This window comes from Muntiacus reevesi, chromosome 4, assembly GCF_963930625.1.
Source record: "Muntiacus reevesi chromosome 4, mMunRee1.1, whole genome shotgun sequence".
In the NCBI taxonomy this organism is placed as follows: domain Eukaryota; kingdom Metazoa; phylum Chordata; class Mammalia; order Artiodactyla; family Cervidae; genus Muntiacus; species Muntiacus reevesi.
Genome location: NC_089252.1, coordinates 20,625,039 through 20,647,980, shown reverse-complemented (window position 1 = coordinate 20,647,980; position 22,942 = coordinate 20,625,039). Strand labels below are relative to the sequence as shown.

Here is a 22,942-nt window from a genome sequence, read left to right as displayed (position 1 = left end):
ATGCAGGAGACATGGGTTTGATCCCTGGTCAGGGAAATAAGATCCCACATGTTCCAAGGTGACTAAGTCTGAGTGCCACAACTACTGAGCCCACACACAAGATTCCACATGACATGACTAAGACCAGAAGCAGCCAAATAAATAAATAATAAGAATTTTTTTTAAAAAATAGAAGGCTGTGGGCAACATGGAGGGCCCACAGTCCACGCTTAACTGGCAGAGATAAAAAAGAAAAACCCAGTCTCAAACGGTCACATACTGTATAATTCTATTACATAACATCCTTGAATAAAAAAAATTATAAATGGAAAACAGATTGTGGCTGCCAGGGGTTAGAGGGTGTGGGTCGGGGAGAGATGGGGGTGACTATGAAGGAAAAGTGTGAAGGAGATCTTTGTGGTGATGGAATAGTTCTGTACCTTGATTGTTAGAGAATCTGCACATGTGATAAAATGGCACCGAACCATACACACACATTGTACCAATGCCAATTTTCTGGTTTTGATATTTTGATATTTAAGTATAGTTACGAGTTTATAGCTTTTTAATAAGTTACTGTTATAAGAAGTGACCACTGGGGGAGAATGGGTGAAGGGTATGAAGTATGTCTCTGTACGGTTTTTACAACTTCTTATGCATTCATAATTATTTCAAAATAAAAGGTTAAAAAAAGTTATACTCCAATTTTGATACTTATGATAGTCATTAACATTATAATCCAGATTTTTGCAACTCTCTGCTTTTTGGGGACAATGTTGGGATTTATTGCATTTTCCTGCTTCTTTGAAAGTTACATAGGGCAGGTCATTTGATTTGGCCATTGAAACACATATACAAAAATGACACTGGGAGAAGTGTTAGGAGACCTTGTGCAACTTGCCATGTGCCCTTCTACTGTCTCTACCAAAGAGGAACCATGTGCTGTTCTGGACTCTTCTTCAGCCTGGGCTGATGTCCCCCACCCCCACCGCCACCCCCAAAGGACATGGAGTGCAGGCCGGAAAGGAACTGTGTAAACTCCCAGCATTTGGGGCTTTTGGATATAGACATCAATAAACTAACACAACAATTAGTCACCATTACTTGCCCATGCCCCTTACAAATGCTTCAAATGTACTGCTCTTATCACCAGATCCAAAGCAAGGCAACTTCCCCACTGCTTATGATCCCCATTAATCCCCATTAATCCCTGCCTTCACCATGCTGACACATGCTTGCTTACTGCCTAACCTTACCCACGATCGCCACCCACTTGGCTACTTCCACTAAGTTTAATGTTTTTGAGGTTCCTCTGTGATGAATGTACCTTCCACGTATGCTCTATGTACCTTTCATTCTGTTTTATTGCTGAATAGCAATCACTGTAAACATATACCACACTTCGTGTATCCATTCACCAGTTGCTGGACATCTAGACTCTTTCTACCTTTCCGGTATTGCAAACAATGCTCCTATGAAAGTTTATATACAACTTGCTATCTGAACATATTCTCAGGTTTTTTTTCCACGTAGGAGTGGAATCACTGGGGGCATGTGGTACTCTTAGGTATAATTTTTAAAGAATCTTTTAAATCAACTTCCAAAGTGGCTGCACCATTTCACATACCCATCAGAAATGTAGATCAGGGTTCTAATTTCTCATCTCACCAACACTTGCTATTTTCAGTCTTATTACAGTCATTATAGTGGGTGTGAGGAGCTTTCTCATTGTGGTTCTGATTTGCATTTCCCTAGTGACTAATGATGTTGAACATCTTTTCATGCTATAGTTGACCATTTAAATTTTTTTTTTTTTTGGTAAAATGCCTGCTCCATTCTTTTGTCCATTTAAAATTGGATTATTAGTCTAAGTTAAAAGAGTTGTTTATATATTCTGAATACAAGTCTTTTAGCAGATATACAATTTGCAACTCTTTTTTGCCTGAGATGGTTTTTTTTTCCCCCTTAATACGGTTATTTTTTAAAAAGATACAAACTTCAAAGTGAAGTTTCCTTGTGGTACATTAACAGGCCAATCATGATTCACTTTGTTTCAAAATATTATGTAAGTGCTTTTAAAAAGCAACTTTAAACTTTTATTTTAGACTACTTGGAAAATGTAGATAAGCACAAAATAGGATAGTAAAATTCCAGAGACAATCTTCGGTAACATTATTCGCTTCCAGCTTTTGGGTTCTTTCTGTGAACATACCTTTATTTAAAAAATAAAAAGTATAAACATGAGCTTCATCATTCCAACTCTTGGCTGGCAAGCAAGACTTTACAAAAACCTCTGAATGATTCAAGTAGAAAATTTATTATGTCTATGAGTGACAGAGGACCAGGCTGCGTCTTCTCTTAGACTAAGGGACAGCTAGGTACTGGAATTAGTGCCAAGGAAGAGTGGTTCCCAGGGCGGGCACAAGTGGAAGGGCCCCTCTCAGCACCACGCGGGGGACACTGCCCCAGTTACCCGCGTTGCGGGGGGCCGCGGCTGTTCAGTACCCCCCAAGGCCTGGCTGCCTCTTCCGGCTGTGCCGGTTGGGGGCCTCCCCTCTCGCCGCCCACCCTGGGTCCAGAACCTCCTGCATCCCCGGCGCCGGCCTCAGAGCTCAGCACGGCCGGACCGAGGGGCCGTTGACCGTCCTCCCGCTCCGAGTCCTCCGCCGCCGCTCGCGGGTGAGAAGCAGCCCTGGGCTGGATGCGAGGATCTCGTCGGCGCGGTGAGGGCACCGTCCTTTCCTCCCACCCCGCGATCTGCTCGACGTGAAACGGCCCGAGTTGTGCTTCACTTGGGGCGGCGGCGGCGGCCCCTTTGTCCGTGCCCAGGTTCAGGTGGAGACCACCAGCCCGGACGGCACGGCCGAGCCCGTCGCAGCCCCAGCCTCTCGCCCGGGGACCCCTCGCTCCAGGGCTCGGGTTCCGCGCCTCCCCGCGCGTCGGGCCGGCAGGGGGCAGAGGCGCCGAGGAGCCGGAACCTCCAGGGCCCCGAGGGAAGCGCGGCGGCCCCGAGGTGGGCTCGCCGCAGGGGCGGGGGCGGCGCATCCGGGTGAGCGCGCGGCGCCCCCGCCTCCCCCGCGCAGCCGCACGGGCCGCCGCCGCCGCGAGCACGCCGCGCGCGCGGGGAGGACCGCGCCCAAGCGGCCTGCGCGGGTGGCCCTGCGGCCCCGGCCCGCCGCGCTGAGGCGGCCCCGAGCGAGCGGCAGCGGCGGCGGCATGCGGGGCGGCCGGGAGTAGCGCGCCGAGCCCGCGAGGCCCGGCGCGGAGGCGGGGGCGGGCGCGGCGGAGGCGGGGCCCGCGCCGGGCCCGCCCGCCCGCCGGGGGAGCCGCCGGCAGTGGCCGAGAAGGCGGCGCGGCGGACGGCGGCCCGAGAGTAGCGCCCGCGCTGCGGCCCGCGGGACCGCGCCGCGACCGCCGGGGCCGGCCTCGAGGAGCCCCCGCTGCCGCCGCCGCCGCCGCGCGCGGAGCGAGGTGAGTGTCCGCCCGCGCCCGGGCCGTCCCGGAGCCGCGGCCGCTGGCGCGGGGCGGGCGGCGGCGGAGGCGGAGAGGCCCGGCCGCGTCCGCGTCTCCCGTCCCTTTGTGGCCGGCGCGGCCGTGGCCGGGGCGCGGGCGCGCGAGGCGCGGGGTCCGGGTCGGGGACTCGGGGGCTGCTGGACACGCGGCGTCTCTGGTTGGCAGCTGCGGCGAGCAGCGAGTTTCCGTCCTAGTTTGACATTGAGTTGGGACCGTTTTTCTTTAGAAGACGGAAGTTTGTTTTATTGACCAAAAAATACAGCTAAATATGGCTCCTGGTTCGGTCCGGCGGTGTGGTACTTGGAGCCGCGATGCCAGGCTGACCCTCGCCGGGCCGGCGCGACGGAGGCGGGGAGGACACGCGGGCGGCCGGAGGTGGGGGCTTCCCGGCCCTCTACCCGCGAAGAGGACCCGGCCCTGAATTAGCAAATATCTGTGGATGGGAAGTAGCGGGCTTTAGGTAATGTGGCAGCGCTTCCTGGAAGAATGAATGAATGAAATGTCATTTACTCATCCATAATCAATACAATGTCCGTTTAAAGATTTGCCAAAACTGTGATGATTTGCAGTGTCATTGCCTCTCTCACCTGGTCAACCTTGCTACGTGAAGGTCCCCCCTCCTCCGAACTTATGACCTTGGCCTCATTCACAGAGCCGCTCAGCTAACCTAGTGGTCTTGGCATTTTCTGGCAAGTGTGGGCCATGGTCAGAGTCGTCTTTGTGATTGTGAAGTGTTTCTGGAGGGCAGAGACGATACTTTATGCGGAATACAATGACCTGTAACAAGTCTTGTCAAGAACCCTGAGAGGCTGGAGGTGGGGTGGGGGTGTATTTTGTCCTTCTTTCACAAATGAAGAAGTTGAGGCCCTGAGAAATTGTAACTTTCCGGGTCACAAGCTAAAGCAGGAGAGCTGGAATTCACATCACATCTGTGTCTAGACCTAGATTGGCTATTAGGGTAGCCACTAACCACATGTGGCTATTTAAATTAATTAAAATTGAAGTTTTGAAAAATCACTAGCCACGTTACAAGTGTTCAGTAGCCACGTGTGACTAGTGGCTACTGTTGAACTTGTTTAAGACCATTTATCCATTTGTGTGTTCAGTGAATATTTATTGAGTGCTATCGTGTATAAGGCACAGTTTTAAGTCTTGGGTATACTGTGGTGAATAAGAGGCAAAATGTCCTTGGCTTTATGGAGCTTGCATTTTACGTGATAGTTTGAGGGATGTTTTCCGTGGTACCTTCACTGCTTTGCTAATTCGGTGTGGTTTGTGATCCAGCAGCATCTCTGTCATCTAAGAGTTTGGAAGAAATGCCGACTCTCGGGTCACAAACCACGTCAGCTGAATGAGTTTCTGTTAAAGTGATTTAGCAGGTCACAGGTGATACAGATATCAGATCTCAAGTGATTTAATTTCACACTGAAGGCCTTATTCAGAACACCACTGATAACTGGGTTTAGCAATTGTCCTGATGGATTGTTTGCTAGGACCCTTAAGCCAACTTTGAAAGGCTTGGGAACACTCATCATTTACACAGATTCTTGTTAAATGCCTGGCTTCTGCAGCAGAGAGTCAGCTTTTATGAGAGCAGAGAGGGTGTCTTCCGTTTCTGTGTCTTTTCCAGGCGTGTATTCCCAAAGGCTTTACAGTGCCTGGTAAACAGTAGGCCCTCAATAAATGCTTGTTGCATATTTTAATGAGACTATTCAGAAGTCAAAACTAGTTAATTCCAAGCAGTTTCAGGCCAAGTAATTTTCAGGGCATCAGGTAAGGGCATAGCACCAGAAGCAAAATGAAGGTGGATCTACATGTAGCTTTTCAGCTCTAAGCCCCTAGCTACCCTGACCTAAGTTTCATTTCCTGGTTCACTTGCATGCCCCATCTCTTTCTCTTTTTAAAAATATAAAATAGTATTTATAAATCTGAATCTTCTTTGTATGTTAATACCATGTATATACGCACATGTGCGTGTGTGTGTGTATATATATATATATATATGTATCTTTTGTTTTTAAACTAAATTCCAGACTGTATTTGGATTTCGCCAGTTTTTCCATTAATGCCCTCTTTCTGTTCCAGGCTCCAGTCCACGGCACCACATTGCATTTCAAGTCATGTCTCCTCAGTCTTTGGTCTGTGGCAGTTTCTCAGTTTTTCTTGTTTTGTGTAACCTTGATAGCTTGGAGGAGTACGGTCCTGGCTGTCTTCAGTGGACAGCTTTACATGGACCAGATAGGATCATCAGTTCTGGGCAAAGCCTCTCATATTCAGGAAAGTAAGGCCATGACAGGAACAGCTCTTACTGGTTTGTTTATGTAATACATGAATCTGTTCTGCTTCTGTAACAACTTGTAACTGTAGTACTAGGTTTTCAGTAGCAGACTCGGGATAGGTTCTTAATTGGTTGAGATTCAAGAGTGTTTACAGCGTTGCATATGAACTCCTGTTTTAAAATATACTGTTTTTATTTTTATAATGGGTTGAGAATTGGGCTGAGGTGGAGCAAGGAAAAAGGAGGGATGAGTTAAAAGAGGTAGCCGGTCAGAGAGGGACCAAGCTGCATGGAGTAACAGACAGTGGAGGAAAGAAGAGAGGCAGCTGCGTAGAAGAGAACTGGGAGTGAGTACCTACTGTCCGTTCACTGACTCAGTTCACGTGACTCAGGGCAGTGACTGTGTATCGGATCCAGTGCTGCTAGGTACTCAAGATGACGGGTGAGACAGCATTAGATTGTCGTGCAGATAAATACATGATAATTACAGCTTGTGCTGGGTGCTAGAAAGAAAAGGTGAAGGGTGCTGGAGAGACAGGAGGGGGGTGGGTGGAGCTGCCGCTTTTGGTTGGCTGGGTTGGTGAAGAAGTCGTCTTTCAGTAAGTGACATTTGCATCCCTCGCTCTGGCTTTTGGGGGCCTTTCATTGTTACCCCACACTGCTTATTCCATCTTTCTTGTTATTTCACAACGCACACGTGTCCCTTTCTCCATAGGTACTGTGCTTATTTTTAGCTCCGCGTCTTTATATGTGATTTCTTCTTCCTAGGGTGTCCCCCTGTCCACTTCCACTTGTGGAAGTGCTGTCTCTTGTTCAAGGATTTGCTCAAATCCCATCTCCTTTATGGAGTCTTTCACTGTTGGTTTATGCCTGTGTTTGTCTTGCTACTTGAGTGTATGGTGCTTGAGGGTAGGCATAGTGTTTTGCATCTATAACTCTGCATCCCCAGTGGACCACAAAGCCAAGGTTGATAAGGGGTTGTTACGAAGGTAGACCTATTCTGAAGTGTTGACATTTGGGTAATGAATGTTAGAGTAGTGAGTGAAGGTCCAGTTTTGGGCTTTTTTAAATTAAACTTGTTTTTATGGGGTATAATTGCAGATCCACATGCATTTACAAGAAATAATCTGGAAAGATCCCTTGTACCCTTTACCCAGTTGCTCCCAGTGATATCTTGTATAACTGTAGTGCGGTGTCAGCCACTAGGACAGTGTCACTGAAGCGGTGGAGGTAGAGAACATTTCCAACACTGCATGGTTTCTGCATGTGGTTCTTTTGTAACCGTACCCTCTTCCCTCCCAGCTCTATCCACTCCTTAAGTCCTGGCAATCACTAATCTGTTCCCCATTTCTATAATTTGGTCATTTCAAAAATGTTTTATACATGGAATCATATAGTAAGTACCTTTTGGAATTTGCCTCTCCCCCTTCCCTCCCAGCATAATTCTCTGGAGACTGAGAGAGGGGCTGTGTATATCAGTAGTTGCTTCTTTGTTATTGCTGAGTATTACTTCATAATATGGATGTGCTTTTATGGTTCTTATAACCATTTTCCTGTTGAAGGGCCTCTTGTTATTTCCAGTTTGGGCTATGGTAGCAATGTTGGTTGAAAAGACAACATTTTCCTCCATGGAATTGTTTTTGTATCTGTAAAAAAAATCAGTTGAGTATATGTGTATGAGTCTGTTTCTAGGTTCTTTATTCTGTTCTATTGATCTGTGAGTTTATCCCTCCTCTAGTATCATAGTCTTGGTTACTGTGGGATATAATAAGTCTTAAGTAGGTGTAGAATGATTCCTCCCACTTCAGTCTTCTTTTTCACAATTGTATTAGCTTTTCATTCCTTTGCCTATCCATATGAGTTGTAGAATAATCTTGTTTATATTTACAAAAAAATCTTATTGGAATTTTGATAGGAATTGCATTAGACCTGTATATCATTTGGGGGGAAACTGATGTCTTACCATGCTGTCTCTTCTAATCTATGAACGTGGTATGTCTCTCCATTTATTTAGATCTTTGATTTCTTTAATCAGCATTGTGTAGTTTTATCGTACAAGTCTATGTTTTGTTAAATTTTGTTGGGTTTTTTTAGACTTATATGTAAGTATTTGTTCTGAGCAACTGCTGTTTAAAATTTGGGGGGATCCATGTGTTGTTCATTGCTAGTATAGAGAAGTATTATTAAAACTTTCTTATGTTGATCTTGTATGGTGCAGTCTTGCCGAACCCGTTTATTAGTTTAGGAGTTTTTTGGTAGATTCCTTGAGATTTTCTAAATAGACAACTTTGTCATGTCTACATAGGGACAGTTTTATTTCTTCCTTTTCCATCTGTATACTGTTTATTTCCTCCTCTTATTGATACCGGCTAAAACTTCCAGTACTGTGTTTAAGAAGAATAGTAAGAGAAGACGTCTTTGCCTTGTCCCAGATCTTAGGGAGAAGGCATTCAGTCTTTCACTACATTTTGGGTCAGTCTCAGGCAGTTTGTAGTGATGCCATTGGCTGGAAGTGACCGAGGGCATTCACCTGGGCCTCCGGTGAGCCCCCACCCAGACTTTCCCCCTTTTGGAGCCAGTGTTGTGTCTGGACTGGCCCTGGTGGTTCTTACCATGATTGTAAGAGATGCCTCAGTGACAACCATCAGGGAACTTGGAAAAGGACAGGTTTGTTACTTACAGGACCTGGAGGAGGGTGCCTGGCACGCCTGAGGCCTCACAGTGCGATTGTGGGTAGAGAGTGCTGATTGGGCTTCTGCTTTCCCTGTGGCTGATGGTGAGGTTCCTGGGGTTTTGTGGGTTCTCTGTTGGTGAATGTAAAATGTAAGAGCAAGAGTTAGGACACAGGAAGGGAAAAGCAAACTGTCAAATGGTCAGTTATCTAATCTACAGAGCTCTCTTGAAAAAACCGAATTTTTTGTGTGAGGTGGCCTGGCTCTTTATATTGTAAATCTGGCAGTGTGTTTATTCAAGATGGATGTCTTCAGATGCCATCAGAAGCTTAATGCTAGGCATTTATATTGTATAACCAAAAAAGCTGATTGTTGGGCATTTATGCTACACACTGTTTAGTGTTAATTGTAGGGTTTTTGTAGATGCTCTTCATCACCTTGAGGAAGTTCCCTTTTTTTAAAATTTTATTTTTTATTTATTGTATCTATTTATTTTTCATTTATTTTTATTAGTTGGAGGCTAATTACAATGTTGTAGTGGTTTTTGCCATACATTAACATGAATCAGTCATGGATTTACATGTGTTCCCCATCCAGATCCCCCCTCCCACCTCCCTCTCCACCCGAACCCTCTGGGTCTTCCCAGTGCACCAGTCCCAAGCACGTCTCATGCATCCAACCTGGGCTGGTGATCTGTTTCACCCTGGATAATTCCCTTTTATTCCTGTCTTTTTGAGAGTTTTTATCATGAATGGGTGTTGAATTTCGTTAAGTGCTTTTTGTGCATTGATTTTTATGGTCACGTAATTTTTCTTCTTTAGCCTATTGATATGATGGATTATTTTGATTGGTTTTTAATTGAGCCAGCCTTGCATTCCTGGGGTAAATCCCACTTGGTTTTTTATTTCTTTTATATGTTGTTGAATTCTAGTTACTAATAATTTGTAAAGGATTTTTTGGATTTGTGTTCATGGGGGCTTTTAGCACTATAAATTTTCCTCTAAACACTGTTTTAGTTGTGTCTCATGAATTTCGTTATGTCGTGTTTTTTGTTTTCTCAGTTTAGTGAATGATTTATTTCCCTTGAAACTTCTTTGACCCATGGATTATTTAGAAGTGTGTTGTTTAGCTTCCAGGTATTTGGAGATCTTACTATTATCTTTCTGGTTTTGGCTTCTACTTTGATCCTATTGTGGTTGGAGAACAAACTCTGTATGTTTCAGTTCTTTTAATTTTGTTTTGGTTTGTTTTATGACTCAAAGTATGCTCCATCTTGGTATATGTTCTGTGGACACTTGACTAGAATGCTTTTTCTGCTGTTGGAGTGTTTTATAAACGTTCATTAGATCCTGTTGGTTAATGGTGTTGAGTTCTTCTGTACCTTCCATCTTAAGTGTTCTGTCCACTCTTGAGAGAGGGGTATTGAAGTCTCCAACTATATTTTTGGATTTATCTGTTTCTTTTTTATTTTTTAATGTTGACCATTTTTAAAGTGTTTATTGAATCTGTTTCAGTGTTGCTTCTGTTTTATGTTTTGGTCTTTTGGCTCCTAGGTATGTGGGATCTTGGCTCTCTTAACAAGGATTGAACCTGCACCCTCTGCATTGGAAGGTAAAGTCTTAACTGTTGGACTGCCAGGGAAGTCCCTTGTCTGTTTCTCCTTTTAGGTTACATCCGTTTTTAGCTTTCCATATTCTGCAGTTCTCTGGTGCACACACATTTAGGGTGGCTGTGTTTTCTTGGTGGCTTTACCCTTTCTGTCACTGCATGATGTCCTTCTCTGTCTCTATAATTCTCTTTGCTCCAAATTCTACTTTGATATTAACAGAGCCACTACTTTTCTTTTTTCCTTCTTTGATTGCTTTCCTTTTATTGTTTGGATGATATATCCTTTTCCATTCGTTTACTTTCAGCCAACTGTTTTGTTTGAATTGTGTCCTGTAGACAGCGTATAGTAGGGTTGTTTTGCTTTAACTGATTTTAGCAATCTTTGTCTTTTTCATTGAGGCATTTAGACCATTTACATTGAATGTAATTATTGATGTTAGAACTTAAGTCTGACATTTTAACTTTTTGTTTATTCCCTCCATTTTTTTTGTTTCTGAGTATTGCCCCCCTCCTGCTCTGCCCCCAGCTTCCTGTGGATTACTTGAGCTTATTATTTTTTTTTCTTTTTAGAATTCCATTTTAATTTATCTATACTGTTTTTGTGGAGAAGGAAATGGCAACCCATTCCAGTATTCTTGCCTAGAAAATCCCGTAGATGGAGGAGCCTGGTAGGCTACAGTTCATGGAGTCACAAAGAGTCAGACACAGCTGAGCACGTGCACACACACACATACTGTTTTTTTGAGTGTATTTCTTTGTATTTTTTTTTAATTAAAAATGTTTTTACTGGTGTATTTTTTCTAAGTATTGCATATTTTTCTAAGTATTATATATTTGTAGCTAATTGTCTACTGGTGTCATCATTTTACCTGTTCAAATGTAGCGCAGAATCCTTACTTCCCTGTACCTCCCTTTATCCTCCCTCATTTTAATATGATTGTATATATTTCTTCTAAAAACATTTATAAGCACCCTACACACTGTTATAGTTTTTGCTTTTACAAACATAAATGAGTAAACTCGAGGGAAGAAGGGAAGCCTGTTTTTTTATATTTTTGCGTATTGTGTTTTCTCCTGATGTCTCAAGATTCCTTCTCTTATTTCTTTCTTTCTTGAGCACTTCTTTAGCCTTTCTTAAAGGTATGTCTGCTGGTTACAGACTTTCTTAGTTTTTCTTCATTTGAGGATGACTTGATTTTGCTCTTCATCCCTGAAGAGTATATTTCTTTGGGTATAGGACTATGCGTTGTTGTGTTTTTTCCTTTTAATTTTTGTTTATTTATTTTTGGCTGTGCTGGGTCTTCGTTGCTGTGTGGGCTTCTCTCTAGTTGCAGAGATCGGGACTACTCTGTAGTTGGGGTGCACGGGCTTCTCACTGTGGCGGCCCCTCTCTGTTGCGGAGCATGGCCTCTAGGGCACGCGGGCTTCAGTGGGTGTGGCACACGGGCTCAGCAGTTTTTTGCTCTAGAGCACAGGCTCGGTAGTTGTGGCCCACGGGCTTTAGTTGCCCCACAGCACGTAGGATCTTCCCGAATCAGGGTGGAGCCTGTGACTCCTGTGTAGGCAGGTGGATTCTTTACCACGGAGCCACCAGGGAAGCCCAGGATTCCGTGTTGGTCTTTCCTTTCAGCACTTAGAAACTATTGTACCATTTACCTCTGACCTCTATGGTTTCTTCCTTCCTTTTTTTTTTTTCTAAATTACAGCCTTTTTTATTCTACTGTTTTCTTGTTTTTGTTTTGTTTGGCCGTACCATGCAGCACGGGATCCTAGCTCCCTGACCAGGGATCGAACCCGTGCCCCCTGCACTGGAAGCATGGAGTCTTAACCACTGGACCACCAGGGAAGCTGCATGGCCTCCATGGTTTCTAATGAGAAACCCACTGTTTGCAGGTTTTTCCTCTGTATTTAAGTCACCATTTATCTCTCACCATCCTCAGGACTTTTTCTTTACTTCTAGTTTTCAGTTTAATTGCAGTAAATATTGGTTTGGATTCCTTTGGGTTTATCCTGTTTGCATTCACTCAACTCCCTGAACCTGTAGGTTTATGTCTTTTGCCAAATTTGGTAAATTTTTGCTATTATTTCTTTTCTTTTTTAAAAAATATTTATTTGCTTATTTGGCTGTACCAGGTCTTAGTTGCAGCTCTTGGAATCTTAAATCTTCATTGCTGCATGCAGGATCTTTTTTGTTGTTGTTTAGTTATGGCCTGTGGGATCTAGTTCCCTGACCAGGGATTCAAACCAGGCCCCCTGCATTGGGAGCCCAGAGTTTTAACCACTGGACCACCAGGGAAGTCCAGCCATTATTTGAGTGCTTTTTCAGCCCACCCTCTTCTGTCTCTTCTCAACTCTTAATTACTTAGATGTTAGATCTTTTCTTTGTGGTCCCACAGGTTCCTAAGGCTGGCACTTCTTCTCTAGTTTCTTTCCACTGTTCAGACTGAGTAATATCTGTTGCCGTATCTTCCAGTTTTGTCCCTTCCATTCTGCTATTGAGTTCATCAACACTTTATTTCAGTATTTCTCAGCTCTAAAATTTCCATTTTGTTCTTATTTGTATCTCTTCTTTCTTTGTTGAGGTTATTTATTTGTTTTATTTATTTTAAATTTCAAGCATGCTTGAAATTTCTTGTTGAAGCATTTCTGTCATAGCTGCATTATAATCATTCTTAGATAATCCTGCTGTCTCTGTCATTTTAGTGTTGGTGTCTGCTGATGTCTTTTTCATTTAGTTTGAGGTCCTCCTGGCTTTTGGTATTGCGAGTGATTTTTCTTTTTTTCTTTTTTTTTTTTAAATTAAAACCTGGATATTTTCGCAATATGGTATGAAATTCTAGATCTTATTTAAGCCTTTGTTTTAGCTGGCTTTTTTTTTTTTTTTTTTTTGATACCTCTCCATCAGGGGTAGGGGGGTACCATGGGGTGCTGCCTTGTTACTGCTAGGGATAATAGAAGTACAGGCTCCCCACTTGACTCCCCTTGACCTAAGAAGTAGAGTGTTCTTGTTATGGCCAGGTGGGGTTAGAGGTCCAGGATTCTCAGGGAACATGGTGTGGAAGGGTGTCTTGTTACCAGCTGACATAGATGAAAGCCTGGGCTCTCTACTTGGCCTTCTTAGCACCACTCCATTGTGGAGGGGTTTGGGGTGCCTCGTTACAGCTTGGTGAGCCTATGGAAGTCTGAGCTTGTTGTACCTTACCTTTGTTGGCCTGGGTGGGCCACAGTTTTTTCTATGATGTTTGTCTGGAGTAGAGTATTTTTTTTTTCCCCCTAGAGTTTTCTGTCTTGTTAGGATGGTCCTTTTCTGGTCCTTTGGCCAGAGAGAGCAGGCTTTTGTTGGGATTGTTTTTTTTTTTGGTCTGTGCCTGTTAGCATTTCCAGTTGGCCAGCTCCTTCAGCTCCAAGTCCAGGATATATGAGGCAAAGGTAAGACCCAGGGTAGTCACCATTGTGTTGTTCTTCAAGGACTGAGGTTTTGCCTTCTCTCCTCATTTACGAGTTTTATTATGTTTGTTTCTTCCTGGAAGCAAATGTCCCTGATGACCAGTTTTTTTTTTTTTTTTAACATTTTTCCTTTGTCCTGGGCCAGTTCTTTTCTAACATATGTAAAAAATGAATTACAAGAAAAATGAAATAAAAAATGTACAATATATAACTTCCAATTTTGTAGTTTTAGATTCAGTGGATGTAAAATTCTGTAACATTGCTGTCAGTGTTTCTGAGTCTTTACTCTCAGTCTCTGTACTCACTGCTCGTGGAGTAGGTACAAGCAGTTTGCTGTCTAAGGACCACACTGACTTTCATTGCCTAGGGTGTAACTACTTGATTCTTTTTGAAATTAGAAGTCAGTAATCTGTCATTCAGTTCAGGCTCTCCTCTGCCATTTTCCTTATATTGCTGAAGGGATGTCTTCAATGTGAAACCCTTTTAATCCTTAAGGAGAAGGAATGTTTCAGGGCAGATGCAGCATTAGCAATGAGAGTTCAGAGTGCATCTCTGACTTTATATGTCTTATTTCCCCTTTAACTTTTAGGGTTCTTATAAAATGTCGTAAGTTATAGAATAAATTCTTATGCATGTTGATAAGAATCCCTTACAGTCACTATAGCTTCTAATGTTACAGAGAGAATGTATGATTGTTTTGGATTCTGTAAAGATGTCTAAGCATAGGTTTCTGGTATGTAGTCTGGTTGACAGCCTTCGCTATGGGACAGACACTAAGGGACACTAGACGAAGCCTTCTGGGGAGCCTTGAAGTGAATTGAAAACAGTTCCTTAGGTTTAGATGTCATGGTTTTTGCTGGATTTTTGTGTCCTCGGTAGTTATGACTTCCTTTTTGTTTAAAAAAAAGTTTTTTTAAAGTATCAGTTTAGTTATAAAAAGAAGTAGAATTTGCACTTGTTGGTAAAGCCGCATGCTAAGTTATTGGATTGGTCTTTGGAAATTGTACATTGCAGTTTATAATTTATTGTTTCTCTTCAGGTTAAAGAGCGAGTGAAATTTTCTAGTAATCTCATTTTTCCGTCTCTTGGGATTAGTGAGTTATCAATAAACATTTTACTAGTATTTACAAGTCCCTGTGCATGGCAGGCGTTGTAGAGGGTTAAGTGAGGTCTGACTGCTTCAGAGAGAACTCCATCTTCTGTTCATAGTCAGGCTGCAGAATTAGTTTAAATTATTAAAAACGTTTCCATGCAAAGAGAACACATCCTAACGAGATAGGACTGTTGCAGGGAGAGCAGGCATGAGAATTGCAACTTTTACCCAGAATCAGGGGCATAAGAGAACAAAAACAGCTTTGCCACTCAGCATGGAGCAGGGCTGCAAGATGGTCTCTGATGGGAAACTTGGGGGAGGGGTGAGAAAGGAGAGGAACTAAGAAGATGGTTAATGGTAGACGGGGCATCTTTGCGTGGAGCTGGAGCCCTACGACAAGCAGCCTCTGGTGCATTTCAGTGCTTGAGCTGTAAGGACGCCCCAGAGAGAAAGGGGCTTGGAAGGAGCTTTAGACTGGAAATGCTCTGAGTTGTAGGAAGGGGTGCAGTGCTGGCGGCTTACCAGCCAGTGTTGGTGAGCTGTTGTTGCGGGCTCTCACCTCACGAGGGGAAGCTTGGGGAGTGTCAGGGGAACAGCAGGTTGTTCGAGATAGACTGGGATGTAGGCTGTTGACAGCTGGAGATGGTGCTCCAAAACACACACAGGACACAATGCTTGGAGCACTTATCAGTGCCAGGCGCTATTCTAAGTGTTCCATGTATACGAATTCATTGAATCTATTGTTTTGCCTGTTTCTTAGCTTTCATTGTAATTCATCTATTAACAGTTCCTGGAGGTTAATACTTTTACCGTTATCCCATCGTACAGATGAAGGACGACAGGACCACAGCCCAGGGAAGTTGGTGAAGCTGGGGTCTGCACTCATCCCTCTTTCTGTGCCTTTACATGGCAGTCTGGCTCCAGAGTTTATGGTCTTAACCACTAAACTCTCAGTAGACCGCCTGGTTAGGACAGTGCAGACAAGATCGAGAGGCTTTGAATGCCAAACAGAAGATGATCACATTATTTGGAAGACAGTAGAGAGCCATTGATTTTGATGGGACTGTTGGCTGACATCCGAATTCAACTTTGATATGTGTGTAGTTGGGTGACTTTTATTTTGGGACTAGAGGTAGGACCTGAGGCTGGTGCACCTGTCTAGTTGACCATATGTACAGGAACATATAGGTGAATTTTCAGAGGTGTAATCAGTTTTTCTTGTCAGTGAGTGAAGGAAAGAGAGAAGTTAGTCACTGGAGCTCTAGAAGAATATCATCATTAACAGAAATGCAAAATGACAGGAGAGTTTGTCTGAGGATAGTTGCTGAGTGTGACTTGGGACACATTCAGCTGCAGGTGCCAGAGAGGGACTCCTAAAACCATCCTGCAGTCATCATAATTGTGGCGCTTGATCTTGGCAGGAGAGGTCAGTTCTGGAGGTACAAATGAGCGTGAGAAGGTGGAGATGATGAAAACAGGGAGAGGAAGAGAGGGCTGAGAAACGAACCCAAGGGGATGCTTACATTTGGGACTTCAGAGAAGGAAAGGGCCTTTTACATCATCACTGAGCAGATATTTATTGAGTATCTGCTAAGTGCCAGTTACTGGAAATACACAGTGAACAAAAAACATGGTCTCTGTGCTTGTTAATCATACAGTCTAATGGGGTAGAGAAAAATAAGGATAATTAACTGAATTATGGGAGTTTTCAAAACTAAATAATGGGGAAATGATGTTCCAGTTGAGATCCAGATGTCAGAAAAGATTTTAGTACAGAGAGTGGGGGCCAGGGGACTCCAGGTAACAAGAATGGTGTGTGCAGAAGTCAGGCAGCAGAAAAGAACTCACCCTAAGGAATTGAAAGATCAGTGTAGCTGAAGGGCCACTGGCGCAGTGGAAAGAGAGGGGAGATGCAGGGAGAGAAATCAGTGTGGGGTGATGGGACGAGGGACGTTAATCCCAGTGCTGTGGGAAGGCTTTGAGCAGGAGAGAATTCTGTTTCAGATATTAGGCAGATCACGCCGCTGCAGTGGGGAGCGTGGTTTTGAGCAGGAGGCAGGATGGGTGGAAGAGAGGCATGGAGACCAGTGAGGAGACTTGCAGGAGGCCTGGGCTGCAGTGGTGGCGGTGGGTGTGTGAGAGGCCGAGGACGGCGCTAGTGTTTCTCCCAGCAGGCGGCCCGGGCCCTCCCTGGCCTTCCCCTTCGTGCTGCTTTTTCCTCTGTCGCGTTTTGTATCATGTTGACGTTCAGTTTATCCATCTGTGTTCCCTCTAGACTGTGACTTCCTCAGCAGAGGTAGGGACCTTCCCTTATTGGTCTCTTAAGCACCAGTGCTTCACAGCTGAGGAGTGAGCGGTAATGCTGAATAAGAAAATTAGCCTGCAAACCTTTGAAGGTGCAGGACTGTGGTTAGGTTTGGATTGAGTTTTTCCCTGAGAGAAACTCTAGGGCTGGCCGGTGGTGGTGTTTTAGGGAGAGTGTGCTCACCGTGGGGTCTGTATGGCACTCAGGCGTTTCCAGGTGCCCGATCACCGGAGGTCGGGAGGAGACCCCGAACAAAGTCAGGAGAGCCGTGGGGGCGGCCTTGTGAGGAGCCACTGTCCAGCGCTCAGGATCCGGTGCTCTTGGGCGGGAGGACCTGGAGAGCCTCTCTGCGGTTCCAGCAGAGCCGACAGCAGAAATCCTGTTACACGGTGCGAGGTGGGGACCGCAGGGGGAGCCAGTTCCCCGAGGAAGCGAGAAGGGGAGAGGGTGGGGTCGATGGGGGCAGCTGGGTGGGGTGACCTCCAGGGCCGCGGTGGGGGGTGGGCGGCAGAGCCGGTGTGTAAGCAGCGGGGTGGCCTGTGCGAGCAGGGGCCCGCACGGGGCTGGCGGGGCAAGGAAGGAGGCGGCCGCTGCCTCGTGGACCAGGGCGGCCAGCCGGCCAGTCATCAGCTCTAAGGACTTTGCTCTTTGGGTGTGCCCCTCTTCGGGGCAGAAGGTTCTGTTTTCCCACAGGAGCCAGGAATCTGGATCTTTTTAAGTGAAAAGTCCTGATTTTTCAGTGTTGGCAGTTCATTTTTTTTTTTTTTTTAGAATCTTGTTTTATTGGGGAGAGACCATGCCCTCACCTCTGACAGTTACCTCAGGAGAAGGGGCTGGTGAGTGTGAGAGACAGGAGGAACGTGTGTGGAACAGGGCTTCTGAGGCTGTGGGTAGGGAGGAGTCAAGTGTGCCAGAGGAGAGCCCGGCACTTGAGGGTGGGGAGGGCTCTGAGCGGAGCAGAGGGCTGTGAGTCTCGGGAAGTGGAGTCGGGGCTGGGGCTGCCTGGTGTGGCCAAGGGGGTGTGCACATGTGGGTGTGGGCTGCGCACATGGGCGTGATGTGCACACGTGGCCAAGAGTGTGTGCACATGTGGCCAGGAGGGTGTGCACACATGGCCAGGAGGGTATGCACACATGGCCAGGAGAGTGTATACACGTGGCCAAGAGGGGTGTGCACACGTGGCCGGCCGGGCTGGTGAAGCGCGTTTACAGTGGACGTAGTCAGCCTGTTGTCAGGACTTTCTCTGTAATGTTAATATCCTGAAAGTTGAAGCAGAATAAAATAGTGGCACTGACCTGGGGTTCGGACTGAAAAGCTGAAAGGTCCAGTGAGTGAGGGGTTTTTGTGTCAGGAGGGTGTTATAACCAAGGTTGGATGACTTCTAGGTTGGTAGCTGAGCATGTGGGAAGTGGGATGGGGGAGGAGGAAGTGGCTCAGGGGCAGATGGAGAAGGGCAGGTTTGGTGGGCTGAGGAGTGTGTGCGCCAGATGGACAGAGTGTGGCTGGGTGTGGTCTGTGTCTGGGTTTGGGCTGAAGGATCGTGTAAGGTAGGGGCTTCCCTGGTGTCTCAAGTGGTAAGGAATCTGCCTCCCATGTAGGGGACCCAGGTTCGATCCCTGGGTCGGGAAGATCCCCTGGAGAAGGGAATGGCAACCCACTCCAGTATTCTTGCCTGTGAATTTCATGGACAGTGGAGCCTGGCAGGCTACAGCCCATGGGGTTGCAAAAGAGCTGGACACGACCGAGCACACACACACATCGTGTAAGATATCGATAAGCAAGTTGGTGTCAGGCTATGAGACAGAAGACAGATCACAGGATAGAGGCCGATGAAGAAGACAGTGTTAGAAGGCAACCTGAGTGTTGCAAGCAACAGAAGATGGAGGGAAGTGGGTAGTGAATCCAGTGCTGACTCAACCCATTGGGGAAGGTTTGGTGGTGTCTTGAAGATCAGTCTCAAAATAAGGATACTTTGGGGGTGGGGCCTAAAGGAAGCAACAGATTTTGACTAATCCACAGTTCAAGCTTAACAATTACAATACACTATTTTTAATAATATGGCAAATGTCCTATGTAGAATACTCATATATTACAAAAAATGTAATCAAATAATATGTAAGAAGGTTGGGACTGAACCATTTTCTTAGGGCAGACAGGTGGGGCCCACTTGCGATTCACTTTACCCACACCCACAGCAAAGCTTGATTGCCAGCCCTGACCTGTTCTGTTCTCATTTCTTAGCAGCTCCCAGACTCTTGAGAAGTGGCAGTGACTAACCCAGTCAGGCACCTAGAAATCCTTGCCTATGTCACTTTCTGCAAGGTCAGGGGCTCAGTGAAGGTCTTCAGATTTCCCTTAAACTTCCAGCAGTTAGAAGACCTTGTCTGGCTTAGTAACCAGACCATAAGCCTATGGCAACAAGCTGCTGCCTGTTGACTTGGCACCCTCCAAACAAAACTAAACAAAAATGATTATGAATTTAGGGATGCTTTCTTCTCTCCATCTGATGTCCACATGTTCCTGCATAAAGATACTACTGGGAGAGTAAGGAGACTAAAGTCATTTTTTTTGCATTATTAAGTAATGGGAATTTTTTTTCTTAATAGAAGTTAATGTTTACATAGTAAAATATCCTGACAGTATCAGAAGTTATACAGTGAAAAGTAATTCTTCTGCCCCAGTATTTTTTTTTTTTCACTTGCAAATGGAAGTCATAGACGTTTCTGGGTCAGATGAAAGTTGCCTTAACTTTCTTTTTGTAAATTAGATATTACAGAGAAACATAAAGACTAAACTGTAGGGGAAAGAAACTCCCAGTTGGATGTGATTTTCAGCAGGCATTTTTTAAAAGTTTAATTTGGGTTGTATTTAGAGAAATGAAAGAAGGTAAAGAGTATGTATTTTGTAGAGAGAGGGTGCTGTGGAGACCAGGGAAAACAGGAGAGGTTTGGGAGAGAACTTAGGACACAGGATGTTAGATATAGAAGTTAAGGTAGGTTATGCCAGAGCAGAAAGCAACACAAAGTCACTTAGGATGGGTTTCTCTGAGCCCTGAGAATTAAAAACTTCTTTTCTCCACAGACTCAAAATGGGAGCTAAAAACAGGAGCCAGATTCAGATTGGGCGGGAAAGTGGAAATAAGAAGACGGATCACAGTAGCCTGGAATCTAGTGATGTAGAGTAGCAGAGTAAAAGTAGAATTCCAGGAAAACTTGTTGAGGACTTTACACCTAGAACAACCTAGCTGGATAACTTGACGCTTTTCTCCTCCCTTTGGGTAATCTCTGCCCTCACGCGCCACGGGCTTCCCTGGTGGCTCCGACTACAGGGAATCCACCCGCAGTGCGGGAGACCCGAGCTCGATCCCTGGGCAGGGAAGATCCCCTGGAGAAAGGAATGGCTACCCACTCCAGTACTCTTGCCTGGAGAATTCCATGGACAGAGGAGCCTGGAGGGCTACAGTCCATGGGGTCACAGACACGACTGAGTGACTAACACTTTCACTCAACTTGACATACTGTTGAACTATAATAGAGTTTCATTATGAATATGAACCTTTTAAATGCTAAAGTGTGCAGAACTAGGGAAAAAGGTTTCCACCAGAGAAAGAAAGAGGGGGAAGGTCTGCCCCTTTGTATTTTTGTATCGAAACCAGCAGTGAACCTGAGGTAGACGTATGCTGCTGTAGTCTCAGCAAGATTATATAGCCAGGAAGAGGTAATTCTCCCAAAAGGAAGTTAGGATGGATGCTAAAAAGAAATGTCTCCTTTTCAATATCAAAAATTTTCGTGATTCTTAAAGGGAGCCCTCATACACAGTTGGTGACAATGTTGATTGGTGCAGCCACTATGGAAGACAGTTTGGGGGTTCCTCAGAAATTAAGGCTAGAACTGCCATATGATCCACCTTACACTTCTGGGTATTTACCCAAAGAATTAAAACCACTAATTCAAAAAGATATATATGCATGCCTACGTTCATCACAGCATTATGTACAATGGCCGAGACATGAAAACAAATTGAGTGCCCGTCAGCAGATGGGCAGATAAAGAGTATGTGGTATATAGACAGAATGGACTACTACTCAGCCGTGAAGAAGATGGCATCTTGCCATTTGCAGTAACATGGATGGGCCTTGAGGGTGCTAAGTGCAATAAGTCAGACTAAATACTGTTTGATTTCACTCATATGTGGAATCTAAAAAACAAACAAAACCAAAATAAATGAGCAAACCAGACAAAACAGACATGTTTATGCAGAGAACAGAGTCGTGGTTACCAGAGGGCAAAATGGATAAAGGAGAGCAACTGTATGGTGACAGATAGAAGCTGAATTTTTGGTGGTGAGCACCCTGTAGGGTATATAGAGGTAGAGATATGATGTTGTACACATGAAATTTATGTTACAAACCATTGTTACCTCAGAAATGTTTTTGCAGTTCTTCCCATTGTAGTACCTTACTTGTAGGAGACAGATAATAGCTAGAATTTATTTAGTGCTTTGCTCAATACAGTTTATACTGTCTGATATCAGCCCTTCACATGCTGCTTCCTTAATCATCACAAGAGTCTTGTAATGTGGGTAACCACTTGTGTGAACTTCCCTGATAAAACGTTCAAGAGCCAGGTACAAACCCAGGTAGTGTGTGCTGCATCGCCTCTGTGCTGTTCAAAAAATTATGAGTTAGTTAATGCTTTTAAATAAAATTGAGTTTTATTAACCTGTGTGTGTGCAGATTTTTGAATGGTGGTACCATGTATCTCTCTCTCTTACTCACACACAACTTATATAATGTGTTCAGAAAGTTAGGGAGTTCTTCAACTTGCCAAGGCTTCTTGACTCTAGGTTAGGAATCACTGGCCATGCCTCTGTCGGTGTGCAGTTCTCTCCCAGGCACGGCTTCTCATCTCCCCGCTGTGTGACTGTCGGTGGCCCCGAGTAATCTACGGCAGTCATGGCAGTGCCACAGCCCTCGCTAGGGACTCATTCAGAAATAGCCGTGTTCCCATTTTAGGCTGAGGAAGGTGTGCAGTCTTCTGGGAAAGACTTTTTTCCTTGTGCAAGTCACGGGGAAGAGCTGTAGGTATTGTCAGATCTGACTATGAGGCTCTGAGCTGCTACAGTGATCTTGTTACCAAACTCGAGGCGGAATCCAGCTCTAGAATGTGGCTGAAAGAATTGCAGAGGAATGGAGCAGGAGTTGTTAGGCTAAGCCAATCCTGAATTCCACCCTACCCCTGGAATAACAGTTATGTAAGTAATTTTCCTTACGTTTAAGCAGTTTGAGGTGTCATTTCTGTTCACTTACAGCTAATGGCATCTCGGCAGATGTCATAATGCAGAATTGCAGTGGGAAGAGATAACAAGATTCCTTCTGCTAGATATTCAAAGTAAAACTATTGAGGTACTGTTAAAATAGGCTGGTCTGCTAGCCTGGGAAGGAAGAAATTGCATGAAGTAGAGTCAGAGGACCCGAGTTATAGTTTGTGCTTTGCCCTTAAGTACCTATGTCACGGGCTTCCCTAGTGGCTCAGTGGTAAAGAATCTGCCTGCAATGCAGGAGATGTGGGTGTGATCCCTGGATTGAGAAGATTCCCCTGGAGGAGGGCATGACAACCCACTCCAGTATTCTTGCCTGGAGAACGCCATGAACAGAGGAGCCTGGCAGGCTGCAGTCCATAGGGTGGGTCAAAAAGAGGCAGACTCGACTGAAGCGATTGAGCATGCATGCACACATGCACGGATATCACAGAACTAAATTTTCCTATCAGCAGTGACAAGAAGGTTGCCCTGAACAAGCTGCCAAGTACTTTTCATCTCAAACATCCTCTATTTTGGAGCCCATGAAAAGTATCTAGTTAAACTTAATTAGAAATTGAGGATTTTTTTTTTTTAAACAGTGAGCCATCTTAGATTTCTGTCACAGTCTAGGAGCTCCGAGGCACTATGTTTCTGTGCTTTGTGTGTACATAGCACCGGTAAAGTTTTTAACTTTTAAAAACTCTTCCACACACCCCAACTCTCCAAGGGCTTAAAGCCAGTATCAC

General features: G+C 44.9%; 1 protein-coding gene across 5 annotated transcripts in view; it reads left to right on the top strand.

Annotated features, from left to right (window-relative positions):
- Positions 1-3,319: 3,319 nt before the first annotated feature.
- Positions 3,320-22,942, top strand: part of GALNT1 (polypeptide N-acetylgalactosaminyltransferase 1) — a 115,897-nt gene continuing 96,274 nt past the window's right edge. For 3 of the 5 annotated variants that reach the window (XM_065932363.1, XM_065932359.1, XM_065932362.1), the window contains exon 1: positions 3,326-3,450. The gene's annotated coding sequence lies outside the window, so the exon portion shown is untranslated. Of the gene's footprint in view, positions 3,451-9,995; positions 10,054-22,942 lie in introns of all 5 variants that reach the window. The other 2 variants (XM_065932360.1, XM_065932361.1) reach the window with 2 other exon arrangements.